We start from the raw sequence: 6417 nt of genomic DNA, 5'->3' as shown, positions 1-6417 counted from the left end.
GGTAGCTCAGCATGCGTTATTTTGTGAATGGTAACAAAAAATATGGGGGCACAGGGGGAAATGCCCTCCTCCTTTGGTCTCCTGTGAGGCTGGACAAGCAAACATATTAACATCAGACAGATTAGTAGAAGAAATAAACAAATTTAATAACAATCATATGTAACATTTACATGGCTGTACATTCTGAAGTCAAAGGGACAAATTATGGGTTGTTTTTTTTTTCAGCCTGAGCTAAGGAATGGGATAGGGGCCTGGGACAGTAGATTTCTCCATAAAAAAATGTTATTTCTGGAGGTGTCCCTAAATCTCGGTAAATCTACATTAATAGTAACCATCTCCCCAGAGACCTACAGGGCCTCCTTTGACCTTAGTTCCATGCAGCAAGGTCAGATGCACTAGAAAAAGCCTGCTCTGGACATCTTGGGAAAAGCAAGGAGAGCAATCCTACAGTTATCCATACATTTCACATTGACCTTGCAGCCAGACAGCACCAAGAACCAAAATTGTCAGGTCAGGTTTTTTTTCTTATACCTGTGTCACTTCCAGAGTCACAAGCATCAGGGTCTCCCTGGTGGCACAAAGGGTTAAGACACACCCATGAAGCTGTCCACAGCCTCTGCAGCATGAGTTTGATTCCCTGGCCGGCCAGGGAGCAACCCACATGGCGCAGCAGACCTCTCCTGTCTCACCCGCTGCTCCCCTCAGCAGTGTACTTTGATCAATCTGCCTGTTCTGTTCCCCACTCTGTCTCTGGTGAATCCTCTCACCGCCCCACACCTCTGGCCTGTACTCCAGCTCTTGTATGCATAAGTAAATAAATCTTAAAAAAAAAATAAAACAGTCACAAGCATCAGCAGAGCAAGTAGCAAATCATTGGAGGTTTAGACAATAAAAGGGAACTGTTCACCATCTATGGAATCATGAGTAAGATTGTCATATTGAGCAGAATAGGAGTCATTCACATCAAATGAGGATTTGAAAATGTATTATTAGATCCTAATTGATATCTGAAATATGTTGTCTCCAGTATCAGCTGTTGTTATAATGTGTATTCTCCCCAATACCCAAACTCTCCCACACCGAGCGCCCACAGTCCTGCACCATTAGCCCCTGTGCTGTCCCCACTGTTCTCACCCCTTTCCCTACAGCCCCATGAGGGTGTCCTTAAAAAGGAACACAAAAACAAACTTCTCTGAATGCTCCATGTTAATTAACCTATTCAATAAACTGGTTTCACAGGCAGTTTTGCTAAGGGCTGAAACTGCAAGAGAAATATTGACACAGGGAATATTAACATTCATGAAGTTCTTGTTCCTAAGAGATTCCTTTATTTGATCATATGTGGTGTAAGAACAGAATGTCACCTTGGAAGAGGTCAGCTTCCACCAGAATGAAGAAATTTCGCTTAATACTGAGCTCAATCACATATACTCACAGTATGATTTTACTGGGGAGAATACACATTATAACAACATCAGCATCCTATCCAAATGGCAGAAAAGCGGGAGAAAACAAAGCCTTTGGCAAAGCTCTGGAGACCAGCATCACTTTGGTGCCTGTTCGGAGCCCAAAGTCCTTTGTGGGATCTTCAACTCACAGGAAGGGAGTTTCTCTGAGCAAAATCTCTGGTAGTTTCTGGCAAATCTGGGAAATATTCGCGACTTCCTACGCCCAGATCTGGATTCAGATGCATCTCCAATTGGCTTAAATCAGCTCCTCTACTTACACTGCTTTTCAAAGGTATATTATCAAGACCACATGTTAATTTTAATTTGGTCTTGACCTCTCTGCTGTTTTTATCTATCTTTGCTCCTCACATGTCTTTTTTATCAGTGTCTTCATAAACAAGTGATTACTTTTTAATTGGTAACTTAACTCACTCCATTTCCATTGCACCCACCTCTAGATCAGTCAGGATATTAGAGTTATCTATATCTCTAAATAGAGTTATAGCTCTATAGATATAACTCACTTCTCTGGCCAAGAATCTTAAGACCACAAATCAAATAAAATAATTAAATATATAATAAACATCCTAAAGGAAAAATATTTTCTCACACTAGGAAGGACACAATTTCCTTGAGATTCAAAACATGTCAATTCTTATGGTATGTGGTATTCACTTTCAGGGAATGGTATATGAACATTCATGAAGTCCTTGTTCCTAAGAGATTCCTTCATTTTCCTCTTCTGTTAAGGACACTTTTTATTTCATTCATTCTGCACCTCATATGCTTATTCTACTTCTTGGTTGGTCTGTGACATGGAGAAGAGAAACAAACTTTTACATGTAGCCTGATAGAATATATAATAAGAAATCCACATGCTTTTGATTTGTATTTGTTCTTACACAGACAATAAATGTTTGAAATGATAAGCTAGAGGAGTTCCACTAACAATTGTCTCTAAGATTTCCTGAAGGTTTACTTTATAAATGACATGAATACATGAACCCTTTTATTTTTATTTTTTTTTAATATTAAATTTTATTTTTATATTCCCCCATACAATTGCAAACGCCCCATTCTGACCCCAATCCTTCCCCTCCCGCCCCCCACCCCCCAAAAAGTGTCTCTGGTTCATAGTTTTTTGCTGATTTTGATTTTCACTTTCTTATATTCATTTTCCTGGTCCCTTATTTAAGTTTTCTAGATTCCTGCTATGAGTGAGACCATCCGGTATTTTCTTTTTCTTTCTGGCTTATTTCGCTGAGCATGATCCCTTCCAGCGCCATCCATGTTGCTGCAAATTGCATGTGTTTATCTTTTTTGAATGCTGAGTAATATTCCATGGTATATATGTACCACATCTTCTTGATCCAGTCATCTATTTTTGGGCATTTGGGTTGTTTCCAAAGCTTAGCTATTGTAAACAGTGCTGCTATAAACATAGGGGTGCAGGTGTTCTTTGGAATTGATGTTTCTGTGTCCTTTGGTAAATACCTAGGAGTGGAATTGCTGGATCATATGGAAGCTCTATGTTTAGTAGGTCCAGAAATCTCCACACAGCTCTCCATAGTGGTTGGACCAGTTTGCACTCCCACCAACAGTGCAGAAGAGTTCCTTTTTCTCCACATCCTCGCCAACATTTGTTGTTGCTAGTTTTTTTTAATATGTGCCATTCTCACTGGTGTAAGATGGTATCTCATGGTAGTTTTGATTTGCATTTCCCTGATTACAAGTGATGTTGAACATTTTTTCATATGCCTGTTGGCCATTTGCATTTCCTCTTCAGAGAAGTTTCTTTTTAGCTCTTCTGCCCATTTTTTGACTGGATTATTTTCTTTGTTGTTGCTGAGTCTCATCAGCTCTTTGCAGATTTTTGTGATCAGTCCTTTATCATTAGTGTTGGGTGCAAAAATGTTCTCCCAGTTGGTGGGGTTTCTCTTTGTTTTTGTTATTGTCTCTTTTGCTGTGCAGAAGCTCTTTAATTTGATGTAGTCCCAGCTGTTTATCTTTGTCTTCACTCTCACTGCTTTGGGTGATGTGTCTGTAAAGATGTCTTTGATGTGCAAATCCCGTAGTGTTTCGCCTATATTTCCTTCTATGTATTTTATGGTTTCAGGTCTTATGTCTAGTTCTTTAATCCATTTTGAGTTGATTTTTGTGTATGGTGTGAGGTAGTGGTCAAGCTTCATTCTTTTGCATGTAGCGACCCAGTTTTCCCAGCACCATTTATTGAACAAACTTTCTTTGCTCCAATGCATAGTCTTTGCTCCTTTGTCAAAGATTAGTTGACCATAAATCTGTGGGTTTATTTCTGGATTTTCTATTCGATTCCATTGGTCTGTATGTCTGTTCTTGTTCCAATACCATGCAGTTTTGATGATTATGGCTTTGTAGTATAGTTTGAAGTCTGGGAGTGTGATGCCTCCATTTCCTTCTTTTTTTTTCAGTAGAGCTTTGGCTATTTGGGGTTTTTGGTGATTCCATATGAATTTCATCAATAATTGTTCTATTTCTTTGAAGAATGCCATTGAGATTTTGATTGGAATAGCATTGAATCTGTATATTGCTTTTGGTAGGATGGCCATTTTAATAATGTTTATTCTTCCAATCCATGAGCAGGGGATGTCTTTCCATTTCTTTGTGTCTTCTTCTATTTCTTTTAACAGAGTTTTATAGTTTTCTTTGTATAGGTCCTTTACCTCTTTTGTTAGATTTATTCCCAAATATTTGATTTTTTTTTGTTTCGATAATAAAAGGGGTGGTTTTTTTGATTTCTTCTTCTTCAGATTTATTGTTTGTGTATAGGAAGGCTACTGACTTTTGCGTGTTGATTTTGTATCCTGCCACTTTACTGAATTGATTGATGAGTTGAATTAGTTTTTCTGTGGAGATTTTGGGGTTCTCTATGTATATTATCATATCATCTGCAAATAGTGATAGTTTGACTTCTTCTTTTCCTATTTGGATTCCTTGGATGTCTTTCTCTTGTCTTATTGCTCTGGCTAGGACTTCCAGTATTATATTGAAAAGCAGTGGTGAGAGTGGACATCCTTGTCTTGTTCCAGATCTTAATGGAATTGCTTCATGAACCCTTTTAATGGAATAGTACGGAGCGATCAAAACAAATAAGCTCATGCCATTTGTGGCAACATGGATAGAGCTGGAAGGGATTATACTGAGTGAAATAAGGCAGAAGGAAAAAGATCAATATCAGATGATTTCATTTATATGTGAACTATAGAGAAACCAGAGAAAAGGTCAGGAAAAAAAGACTAAACTAGCAGCTGACCATAGATCTGAAGCATACAGCAAGGGAGGGAGAGGGAGGGAGATCAAAACGGGAGGAAAGATCACAAGGGACTATGGTGATGGCTCACGAGTGCTGTGGTGGCGGGAGAATTACGGAGAACACACCTTAAGGGAGAAACCAATGACTGTATAAAAATGTATAATGATGGAAGAAAATTAATTTAAAAGAATTTTCTGATAGAAATTTCCATGCATACACACATACTACATTAATTATTTTCCATTTTGTTGCTTATTGACCAGCATCTGTTGCTATGCTTACTCATGTGAAGAGATTAAATAGGCAAAGTAGAAGGAAATAAAAAGTCAAGAAGTCAGAGAAGTATCAGGAAGCTTCCTCCCGCTGACCTTGAAGAAGCGAGTAGCCATGCATTACACAGATACAAGGAAATGAATGCTGCCAACCATTTATTTGAGTTTGGAAGAGGATCCCACACCTCTAATGAAACTGCTGGCCCAGCTGACATGTCAACTGCCACTTTGTGAGCCGCTGATCTGAGAACCCTGCTCTGGTTCAGTGAATTCTAGTGATCTGTGCTCAAATTCATTTTTTCTCTCCTATGATTTTTCTAATCTGCTGTTGAAACCCTTTATGTTATATCTTAGTTCTGCTAAAATAGTCTTCAACTCTGACTTCTCTTTGGAGGTTCCGTAAATGTTCTTGTTCACCCATACTTCTCCTAGGATGACTGAACCTCTTTATAAGCATTTCTTGGATTCTTCAAGTAGCTTTCTTATCTTTGTTTCTGTGGATCTTTTACTGGAATTTGTTTTGTTCTTTTATTTGGGACCTGTTCTACTTTCACATTTTGCCTCACATTTTGCCTTTCACATTTTGGTTCTCTGTGTTTACTTCTGTTTTAAAGAATACTACTTCCAGGTCTAGTTCCGGAGTTTGCTCTTATGCAGGTGACATCACGTGGCACCCCCTGCTGGATTATCAGGTTGCTTGCTGAAGGTCTGGCCCCTCTGTTAACTGCACCTTCCTGCTTGCTGTGTTAGGGTAGCCCTGTGGGTAGGACTGTCAATCCTCCAGGCAGTGGTGCTCTGGCTGGGCTTTACCTCAGCCCTGGAATAAGATATGCTCAGTGTGTATTGCTGCGGGTCCAGCCTTGGCATGTGGCTACCTGGGGTGTACACTGCTTTGTCCAGGCTTCCTGCTACGTTGGCACTCAATGCACCAGCAAAGGTGCACAGCGCCAACAGCAGCCTGCAGCGCCACAGATAACTAGCTAGACTGCAAGTGGTGCACTGGGATAGTGGGGCTGCTGGCAGTGGAAGCTGCAGCTGGGACCTGGGCACTGGGACCACGCAGTCAGAGCTGAAGCCTTTCAGGTACAACTGGGGTCATGTTGCAGGCCTGTGGGCATGGCTAGGGTCACAAGGTGTGCCCTGCTGGAGTTGTGATGGATGTGGCAGGCTTTGGGGACATGGCTGGGTCCTCTTGGTGGGCTTGCAAGGTGCAATTGGGACTGTTTTGCAGATATGGCTGGGGCCATGGGGTGGACCCCAGACAATTGACCTTGTAGGTGGTAGAGCTGATACGTGGGACAGCAGCCGGTGGAGTGTGGTAGCTGTGGGCTGATAGGAGTTCAGCATATGGTGGGTTTTGCTCACTAGTTGGCTTTGTTCATGAGGGGCTTACTGGCCACAGGGACAT

Source organism: Talpa occidentalis, unplaced genomic scaffold (assembly GCF_014898055.3).
Source record: "Talpa occidentalis isolate TD23 unplaced genomic scaffold, MPIMG_talOcc4v2.1, whole genome shotgun sequence".
Classification (NCBI taxonomy): domain Eukaryota; kingdom Metazoa; phylum Chordata; class Mammalia; order Eulipotyphla; family Talpidae; genus Talpa; species Talpa occidentalis.
The sequence above is the reverse complement of the archived record's forward strand: the minus strand, read 5'-3'. Positions refer to the sequence as shown.